General features: G+C 29.2%; 1 pseudogene; it reads right to left on the reverse strand.

The window, feature by feature from the left end:
• Positions 1-3,209: 3,209 nt before the first annotated feature.
• On the reverse strand, positions 3,210-10,216 carry LOC131178784 (receptor-like protein 13; annotated as a pseudogene).
• Positions 10,217-10,909: the final 693 nt, after the last annotated feature.

Raw genomic sequence — 10,909 nt, forward strand, 5'->3', positions numbered from 1 at the left:
GAACCTGAAGTCCACAAATTTCTTGAAATTGAAGGAACACAGGATTCCATAAACTGATCCTATCGCTGTCCCTTGTGCTCAAACATTTACAACTACAAATGTAGTTGCAAATGGTTGTCTTCCTTTTGCAAAACTAATGGCAAAGGTGAGTCAGATGGGTCAAATAATTCAACTTTTTGAATGAGTATATGTGTCCTCATCTTTGAATGATTTGAATGAATGTGTATTTAGATTTAGAAAAAATTATTTTATTGATATGGGACAAAATTTCGGTTCACCTATGTAGACATACTAACATACTGTTAGACAATTGACCAATACTTGATTACAACAATAAAAATAGAATTTTAATCCCATGGATTTGTCAAAATTTTGCCTCTCTGCAAAGCAGTAACATGGCCTCAAGCCCACAACAACATTACATTGCCCATTTAGGGCTTACAAGAATACTAGTTCTCTAAGTCCAGCTCAGGCTCCTAATTCTTCTACAATCTAATTAATTAAGTTCATAGCTCTAATAATTATAAAAATATATCTGGAAATCCTTTACATCGTCTTTTTTTAATTAAATTAAATTTAATTAATTTTATTAATTCAGGAATATTTTATTAATTAATTGACCATTCTATTTCTAGGTCCAAATTACCCAAGGTGGTTTTGTACTTACCAATGCTTATTCTGCTACCTAAAATGCGTTTGGACTATCTAAAAATGCTAGAAATGAGTAAAATATTGGCTACCTTTTAGGACAACCCATAGGGAGCTTCGATTTGTCCTAAAATATGGTCCCATTACTTGAAGCTTATCGCTGATCTGGAGGTACTTACACAAAACCCAAAACACGTCCATCACTGTGGCATAGTTAGTTTTCAAAAATAGTATTCCAAAGGGGCTAAAATCTTACTAATCGATCTTGGCTGTCCGATAAGTATCTTCTTTATTCGGTGTCTAATCAAGGCATGATTATTATAAAATCGAAGCTTACGTCAAGAGGAGTCATCAGTGGTCTTGGATCATCTGGGTGACGACTACATTGATTGGAATCTGATCAAAAGGTTAAGGAGGAGAGAGATTTTCTCTCTTCTCAATTCCAATGATGGATGGCAGCGAGGAAGGGCTCTTTCGCCTTCCCTTAGGATTGCGAGGTGATTGAAATTGTTGGAGCTAGAAGAGTGAAAATACAGTTGAGTCAAGTTTAGTATTGTTAGGGGTGCTTAAAGGTGTCAAAGTAGCGACTCGCCTAACTAAGGATCACCTGGATTTGAAAAGGTGATCGCCTTGGGCCAAAAGGTGATCGCGCCAGGTGTTGGGAGGTGCTGCCTCATGCATATAACAAATATATGCTTTTTTTTATTAATTTAAAAGCAAAGATTAAGAACAATGCAACCCTAACTTCTCATTTTGATGCTACCAGCTGCTGGAAAATAGGGTCACACCATAACAACACGTGTAAGTAATTTTCTCTTGTTCTTCCTCTCTCTTTCTCTTCTCTTCTCTTCTCTTCTTATATGGCGCAGCAAAACAGCACCTGCATAGGCCCTTTTTTTCTTTGTAATTTTTTTCTTCTTTTCTCTCCTTTTTCTCCTATCCTTGTCTTCTCTTCTTCTCTTGCTCATGCCATCTGCAGAAAATCAGCACTTTAATTTTTTTTTAATTTTTGTTTCTTTATAATTTTTTTCTTCTCTCCTCCTCCTCCTCCTCCTCTCCTTCTTTTCTCTTCTTCTCTTACTCATGCTATCTATCTACACTTTAATTTTTTTTTTTGTTTAATTTTTAGCTTGAGTATTTTCTTTGTGTGGTTGGTTGGTCACTATGTGGTGGATCCAAACATCTACTGAATATTGGTAGAATTGTTAGGGTGGTGATATCAACTATAGATTATGCAATTTGATCTTGAGACTATTGTTGATGGGACTATTGCTGCTTAAAATTATAAGAGAAGAAATTTTGCATTAACACATTAAATAAATGGCATAGTGAAAAACTTTTCTACCTATATTTTCTCTAATCCTTGTTTCTCTTCTTTTTATTCTTTTGTTTGTGTAAAGAACTTTTATTTCATTGGTTAAAATTATTGAATTTTTTCATTTTGAAATGGTTTAGATGAAGGTGTTTAACATTTAAATTTTATTTTTTTTTTGGTATAATATATTATAGTATAAATAAAAATTTAGGCAATTTAGGCTATGACGCCTTACTTTAAAAAGGCTCTCGCCTTGCTTCTTGCCTCTCACCTAAGGTCATAGGGTACTCTATCATCTTTGTATTGCCTCTCACCTTAATAACGCTAGTTGAGTTGGAGAATTGTGAAATTGTCTAAGATAAATAATAAAACAATAATTTTAACCGTTAATGAAATTAAAAATTAAATTTAAAGGTCTTGGCTATTACATTGTTACTTTTACTTGGATAGAGTTTCTACTGTGAGAAAAAAGGCTCTTGACTTTCCCTATCTTTTTGTTAAGATAACACTTTATGATGATGCCTTTGATTTATTTTTATTAGCAAAATTAAGAAGTCGTAAAACTTTTTTTGCTACTTTCACTTGGATAGGATTCTTGTGCGAATAAAGATTCTTGGTCTTCACCATCTTTTGTGGAGATAACATCTTTTTTTTTTTTTAAGTAATTGTTATTACTTACATTACCACAACTATAATATGATGAAAGTGTCTTTTAGGTGTTTTCATAGTTTTGGTTTAGATGGTTTAGATTTTTTACTTTGATTTTTATAGTTTTGTTGTATTATTATACTTGGTCTTATGAAAATTTTCTATTAGTTCTATGGTATATATTAATTAATTAGTATAGAAATTTTTCTAAAGTTGCATATGTAATACACACACACACACACACACACACACACACACACACACACACACACAGACATATATATATATATAGTCATAAATGTAGTGATTACAAGTGAAAACAAGAATAAATTTTACAACCACACTAAACACACTAATCCTTAGGTATACTTCATCTATAACTCTTTTTTGGTTATAAGCATAACGATTTTATTAATAGAGAATAGGAGGGGGAAAATCACCAAAAGAAGGATCCCAGACCAACAGGTCTACCCCATTACACCCTGAACTAGAAACTAACTTCTAATGGTGATGAAAAAAACCCCTTAAAAGAGCAAAAAATAAGACAACAAAACAAAACAAAGAAAAGATACAAAATGATACACACTATAAATCAGCTTTAGAAGATTTGGGAACTGATGACATCAATTAACGATACAAAACGAGTAAATGACTTCTGTAAAATATCATATGAAAAGTAATAACATGAAAACATATATTCTCTACTGTGATGAATCAAGCTTTGTTGCCAATGAGGAAGAATATAAAGAGAGGTGATGGCTGCCAAAAAGAATATGATAAAAGTTACTGAAAAACATACTAAGAAAGCCCCACGATCAATTTCATACCATTTCCCACTTTCTCCATGTCGTGACTCCACTTGTGACGAAGGTGATTCAACATTATTATCTTTGCATTTTCTTTCCAATTGAGGTCCACAAAGAAATGGGTTTCCTTCATAGCTGTTACTCTCGAATGTACTAAACTGTCCCTTCATGTCAGGAATTTTGCCTGATAAGTTGTTGTGAGCCACGCTAAATACTTCTAGAAAGTTTAGATCTATTAATTTTGAAGGAATCTCTCCACTTAAATTATTATAAGAGAGGTCTAAACTTTCTATTTGTGATAAATTCGAAAAAGATCTCGGGATGGATCCTATCAATTGATTGTGTGATAGGTTTAATGCATGAATTTGGGACAGCTCTCCTAGCTTAAATGGGATTTCACCTGTTAGGCTATTAGCTGACAAATCTAATCCACACATGTAGTTGAGAGCCTTATTCTTATACGTGCTAGTTCTATATTTTGTAGAAAACTCAATTTCTTCTTCAATGTCGATATAAAAATCGAAAGTATCAAAGGACAAAAATCCTTCCATGCTTCCAAAAAGTGAACTGGGAACCTTGTTTGAGATCCAAGACAAAGGTGAGAAACTTCCTTCTTCCCTTCCAAATGAGAGATTATGTAAGCAGCGGGGTATGGACCCAGAAAAGGAGTTTCTTGATAGATCTAACAAGTTGATGTCATTCAACTGACATAACCAATTTGGAATGAAGCCACTTAAATGATTTTCTCCTAATAAAAGAACTCTCAAGCCATTTAGAAACTCACCAGTGTTATTAGGAATGGTGCCTGACAACTCGTTATTGCTCAAGTCTAATACCTCCAGTGTCGAAATATTGAGCAAAGCTTCTGGTATTGAACCAATGAATCTGTTACCTTGCAAATTTATTTGTTCTAAATAATTTCCATGGAAGAAAGAAGGTAATGGGCCAGAAAAATAGTTGTGAGAAAGGTCTAGGTACTCGACTGAAAGAAGTTCCTTTGAAATAGGACCTTCAAATAAATTATTATGTAAATTGACATAACTTAGAGATGTGAAGTTACCCATCCAGTGTGGAATCTCACCATGCAATCGGTTGTTGCTCAAATCTAACCATTGAATCCTTGGGCCACGCATTTGGTGACTAAAATTGGGGAGTAAGCTTGCCAGAGTTCCCTCAAATTGGTTGTCATTCAATTGCAGATAATCAAATCGAGTGATGTTAAATACCATTATTTGACCGTGGAAGTTATTATAAGATAGCCTCAGATGTGTCAAGAAAATGCAACTTGAAAGCAGTTCCTTCGGTACTTCCCCTGAGAAGTTGTTATGAGACAAATCTAAACTCATCAATTTACAGTCATCGCCAACAGCAAAAAGAAAATCACCTTGAAAATAATTTATGGCTAAATTAAGATATCTCATGTTCGGAAGCATCTTTGTGCCAATTTCTTGAAGCTGCCCATTGAAAGAATTATTCTGAAGATTTAAGATCTCAAGTCCTCCATTGTTCTCAAGCAACCAATTAGGAAACCTTCCTTTTACTTTGTTGTGAGACAAGTCGAGTGCTTCCAATTTGAATTGATAAAAGAGAAACTCAGGAATACTGTCGAGACCACAACTTTGCATTATAAGAACCTTTAACTGAAATGATGGAATCCAACCAGTCTCAAACGTAATGTTGTTGCCACTTAATATAAGTGCCTCAAGGCTGGAATAATTAGCCAATAAATTGAATGAGAATAAGCCCTCAAAAAGATTATTGCTAAGATCAATATATTTGAGGGAGAACCTGAAGTTAGCTGGCGAAGATGAAGGAATGTTTTTGACTGAGAATATGCCTTCAAAACGATTATAGCTAAGATCAATAAATTTGAGGTGAGCTGGCCAAGATGAAGGAATGTGCCCTGTTAATTGGTTTCTTGACAGATCTATGGACATGAGAGATGTCAAATTGTCAAGGCATTGAGGAAGACTGCCCCCAAATTCGTTATGCCTGAGGTCTAACTCTTGAAGACCCTTCAAGCCACACAAACCTATATAACAAAGGATTAACATAAAAATCATTGCAATTGATAATAACAACATTGAAATTTTGATTTCAGATAAACTTACTTTGATTTGTTAAAGAGCCATTGAGTTTGTTGCCGAATAAAGATAATACTTTGAGGGAAGGTGGCGTCCACATATATTCAGGAATACTTCCAGTAAATTCATTGTAGTTCAAATTCAAAATCTCTAAACTTTTGAAAGTTGATAATTCTGTATAAAGAAAATAATAGATTTAGATATAAGTTAGTTGAATATTAAAATTTAGAAGCACTATTTTCATCACAACTCACAACAATAAAATTAATGATTATAAATAAAATAACTACCCATAGTTTATGGGATTACTAAATAGATTTGTTATTAGCTTTGATTTTTAATTTTTAATAAAATCTTATAAAACGAATTAAATATTCAATTTATTTTTAGTATAATAACTTTATTATTTATAAAAAGAAATCTTGTGCAGGTGAAACTCTATACAGAAATACGTTTGCTTATAAACTATAATTTTGAACAAGTAACGGTTTTTCCTTCCATAAGGAAAAGATATTTATTTATTTATTTCATTATTTATTAATTTTAGCATAAATATGATATAATTTAATTACAATACATGATTTGTATTTACGCTTTGTTGACATTATATCAACAAAATAAATATAATATTAAAATTATATTTTTTATTTTAATAGTTGCTATTAAAATTTATAGAATTCCTCAATTACATGATTTATAAAAAAATTTTGTCGCTGAAGAATTAACAAACCTTCCAGACTTCAATTTATATACTAATTATCCTATTTACATATAAAAGTGTATTTAAAAAATATATAATCCTAAACTTTAACTAATTATTACTTCCTCATATAAATACTTTCCTATTAAAATATTTTTATTTAAAAAACTAATTAAAATAATATTAAAATTAGATATACATATTTCCCTAATTATTATGATGAATTTCTAACTATTTACTTTTGTAATGAATTATCAATCTTAATGCTTAATATTAAATTGATTGACAATAAGATTAAAAATAAGTTATATAATTGTTTGGATATCAAAATTCAACATAAGAAATTTAAATTTAATTTTATTATAAATTATTGATAAATTGTGGATAACATTTTACTTACTAAGCAATATATATATCTTATTGTTTAAGTTAAACTCACAAAAATTGTTTTAAATAAATAATTTATTCGTCGTCATTTAAATGACTTATAAATTTTATGTTTATATAAATGAATTTTGTATATTTTGTATATTATATTTTTTTAAGGGGAATTAAAATTTTAAATTTTAATATTAATTTTTGTTGCAGCATTAGTGTGATTTAATTAAATGGTCATGTAATTTGTATCACATTTTGAATATATATCAAACTAAAACTATAAATATAAATTTTGAATATTTTATTTATATTTTATTAATTTGTTCATCGAATCCAACATTAGTAATAAGAAAAAAAAATTATTTTAATTTATTATAATTATTTCCATTATTTTTAATTAAGCAGTCACATGTAATATTCATAAAAAAATGCTTACTGAAATCTGCTCAGAGTTATTTCAATTGTGAAGTACAAGTTATTTATAAAAATTAACAATCAACCAATTGATTGTATAACTATTTTCAAACTAATTAATCACAATTTATTATGATTTAAATGGAGAGAAGCCCATTCCAACCTTGTAGTACGAATGGGATCAGAAGCTTACCTTGAAATGGTAGGGTGCCATTGAATCTGTTACCACTTACATCCAAGGATTCTAAGTTCTTCAACTTAATTCTGAATCAAGAGCAGAAAAATAATAAAAATAATGAGAATTAGACTCAAAGAAAACAAAATCAAGAGTGCATGGTTGAGTGGGACGTTCTGATACAATTAATGAGTGTAAAGAAAACAATTCCCAGAATCAAACATACCTTGGATAGGGAAGGAACCTTCCATGTCATTGTAACTAAATTTCAATGTCTTGAGTGATGTAAGAGCATCCAATGATAATAAGATACTGCTATTGAATCTATTATAACTGATATCCAACTCCTCTAATCTTTTAAAACCTGAACACAATATAGCTTCTATATTATTTCAGGACATAATTAATTAGTTAGTTAATTATCACTTTTCAAATTGAATGTAATTACATACATAATTAATATAATTTCTTCACAATTCACAACAATAAAATTAATTATTATAAATAAAATAACTTGTCATAAGTGATGAGATTACTAAATAATTGATAAAGGCTTATGTAAGTTATATATATATATATATATATATATATATATATATATATATATATATATAACAATTAAACAATTTTCTACAATTAAATGTGGAATATATAAGATTATTTTTTAAACTAAATCTTTATAGAAATAAATTATAAATTTCGCGCGCATAGATAAATGAATTTTGTATATATATTATCGAAAAACTTTTTAATATTTATCACATGATTAAAATTATTTTTTTTCTGGGAAATTAAAATTTTAAATTTTAATATTAATTTTTATTGCAGCGTTAGTGTGATTTAATTAAATTGTCATATGATTTATATTACATTTTGAATATCTATAAAATTTTAAATTTTAATATTAATTTTTATTGCAGCGTTAGGTGGTTTTCTATGTTAGTACCCAAACCTACATTAGAAAAATTCAATTAACATTAATGCTAATATTATTTTCTGTTTATTTTATTATTTATTATACATTTTTTTTAAATTGCTAGACTATTATTTATTATACATTTATATATGTCTGTTTTAAGATAGAATTTTATATATTATATATCACCAAAATTTTATAATGGAGGGATAATTAAGTTCAATTAGGATGAAATTATCTCTCAGAAAAACGTTAGGATAAAATTAAATATATTTAAGCTTTTTGTTTTAAAATTAATAATCTAATAAAGTTCTACAATGCATAAAAATCAACACGGAAATTATATTTGAATTAAAATTCAAAATAAAAAATCTCTAAAAAATTTATAAAACTTACCATCATTTAAAAATATTTTCAAAATAAATTTGTTTAAATGAATTATATATTATTTTGATATTTTTTGAGTTACATCTTTTTCTATTTTATATAATAATATTAAATATAATATTTAAAAATTAAAATAATGATAATAATTCATACAATGTACAAATAGATACTAATTTAATTTAAGAAGAAAGCAAATATTTTCATTTACTTTGCAATGGCAGAGTTCCGTTCAAGTTGTTTCCCCTTAAACTGAGCACCGTCAAATTTTTCAGTTTAACAAGGTCTGCATCAAAACACAGAGAGTGAGAGATGAAGACCGAAAAAATGAATCAACCATCTTCTACTGCAATAATAGGAAAATAGAAAAGAGATTAGGAGTTGAAATCCAAAAATATATCACATACCTTTGTATGAAAGTGGCCCTTCCAAATTATTACCAGACAAGTCTAGTGTCTCAACGGAAGGAAATATGCTTGAGAAGCTCAATATACCATTGTTGAAGTAATTGTCAGACAAATCCAAATACTTCAATTTGCTAACCTTTGAGAAATTGCTTTTGAAATCTGCTTAAGTTATTTCATTTGTGAAGTACAAGTTATTCATAAAAATTAACAATCAACCAATTGAAATTAACAATTAATTATATAACCACTTTCAAATTGATTAATCACAATTTCTTGTGATTTAAATGGAGAGAGAAGCCCATTCCAAACTTGAAGTACGAATGGGATATGAAGTTTACCTTGAAATGGTAGGGTACTATTGAATCTGTTACCACTTACATCCAAGGATTCCAAATTCTTCAGATCACTAATTAATTCTGAACCAAAGCAGAAAAAGAATAAATGAAAATCAAAATAATGGGAACTAGACTCAAAGACTAGAGTGCATGGTTGAGTGGGGTTTGTTGGATGTTCTGATGGGAATCAAACATACCTTGGATAGGGAAGGAACCTTCCATGATATTCCCTCTAAGAATCAAAGTCTTAAGTGATGTAAGATTACTCAATGATGATAAGATACTATTATTGAAATAATTAGTGCTAAGATCTAAGACTTCTAACTTCTTCAATTCTGATAATGTTTCAAAACCTGCATATATTATTAAAAAAAGAACTTTCAAAATCTCAATAACTAAAATAATATATTTGTTAAAAAAATGATAATATAAGTAGAAGAGCATAGCATATGTACCTGTGTCATCAATGAAACCACCAATTCTATTGTATGATAAATTAAGACTTCTGAGCTCTTTCAGTTGCTGGAACATTGAAAGTTTTGCAAACCAAATATTTTCATCATCATAAAACGAAATGCTCTCTATGTCATATTGTCGTGTATTGTTGAGAGAGAGTTCAGTCACATGACCTGTGGTGGAATTGCACATGACACGCTCCCATTTACAACAATCACTCATTGAATTATCAACCCATGAAGAAAGAAGATAGTCTACATCTAACCCATTTGACCCAACAAATTCCTTGAAATCTAAGAGTGCCAATCTCTCTGTTTCAAAGCAACCTTTATTTCCATGGATTTGAATCCATAGGATTATAAGAGCCAACAATAAACACTTTGCTAAGTTAGCCAACTCCATTTAGAAATGCGATGCTCCCATTCACTACTTCTCCCCTTATTTATATTCATTACCAGTTGTCTACCATCACATCCATAATGATAAAGACTGGGTTCAATTTCTTTTTGCAATGGTTTTAAAATTTATATTCCTTCTAATAATGGTTTATTATGACCTTTATTTTTTAAAAATTATTTAATGAGGTGGGGCTGAAAACTTGAAATGTTGAATTTCTATTTTTTAAAAGAGACAAAAAAAAAAAAAAATCTTTCAACAAATATGGTGGCTATTGATCAACAAAATGGAGCAATTTGTGTTGTTGGTTGCTCATTCATAATTAATGTGTTAATCAATCACATCATTATATTATTATTATTACAACTTTTTTTTAATAAAAAAATTTTGATCAGAATTCAAATTTGTATCGGAACAAAAAATTCACTCAATGTCAATTAATTAAAATTTATAAAAAAAATAATAATTAAAATAATTGCTTAAAATTTTTTAATTCACAGATAATGTGAATTGGACAGGCAAGTTGAACCTCAGTTCTAGTCATATTAAATTCACAGTGTAAGAAGGAGAAAGACTGATACATGACAAATTTTTATTTCATATTTAATTGGGTCAATTTCGATTTTATTGATCCATTTTGGAGTGCAATTTGGTGTAATATATAAAAAGGACGACTTGGACTTGTTATTAGAAGACTTAATTTATAGAATTTTTTGCTGAAATGGAAAGGAGTGTAATTTGGTGTGATACATGGGACCATTATCACGTCAAGCCTCATGTAGCGAGTATATTTCCAAGCCCTGAAGACATCTTTTCATTTATATTTCCAAGCGTAAACCAAATCAAT

Source organism: Hevea brasiliensis, chromosome 3 (assembly GCF_030052815.1).
Source record: "Hevea brasiliensis isolate MT/VB/25A 57/8 chromosome 3, ASM3005281v1, whole genome shotgun sequence".
In the NCBI taxonomy this organism is placed as follows: domain Eukaryota; kingdom Viridiplantae; phylum Streptophyta; class Magnoliopsida; order Malpighiales; family Euphorbiaceae; genus Hevea; species Hevea brasiliensis.